Genomic DNA, 240 nt, shown 5'->3' with positions numbered 1-240 from the left:
TGCTGCTGCTGCTGCTGCCCCCTGTCGGAAGCAGGTAAAAGGGATTTGCATTTAACCGGTTGCTGCTGCTGCTTTTCAGAAGCTCGCCACGCGCCTGCAGCAGCTTAACAGCGCGTGTTGCTGCACTGCTGCTGCTGCTGCTGCTGCTGCTGCTGCTGCTGGGGACGACCTCAATATGGTGGTGCTGTTGCTGCTGCTGTTGCTGCTGCTGTTTATGGCGTTTTGCCTTTGGCTGCTGCT

The sequence above is a fragment of the Eimeria mitis genome, genomic scaffold (assembly GCF_000499745.2).
Source record: "Eimeria mitis Houghton genomic scaffold, Emh_scaff3049, whole genome shotgun sequence".
Classification (NCBI taxonomy): domain Eukaryota; phylum Apicomplexa; class Conoidasida; order Eucoccidiorida; family Eimeriidae; genus Eimeria; species Eimeria mitis.
The sequence above is the reverse complement of the archived record's forward strand: the minus strand, read 5'-3'. Positions refer to the sequence as shown.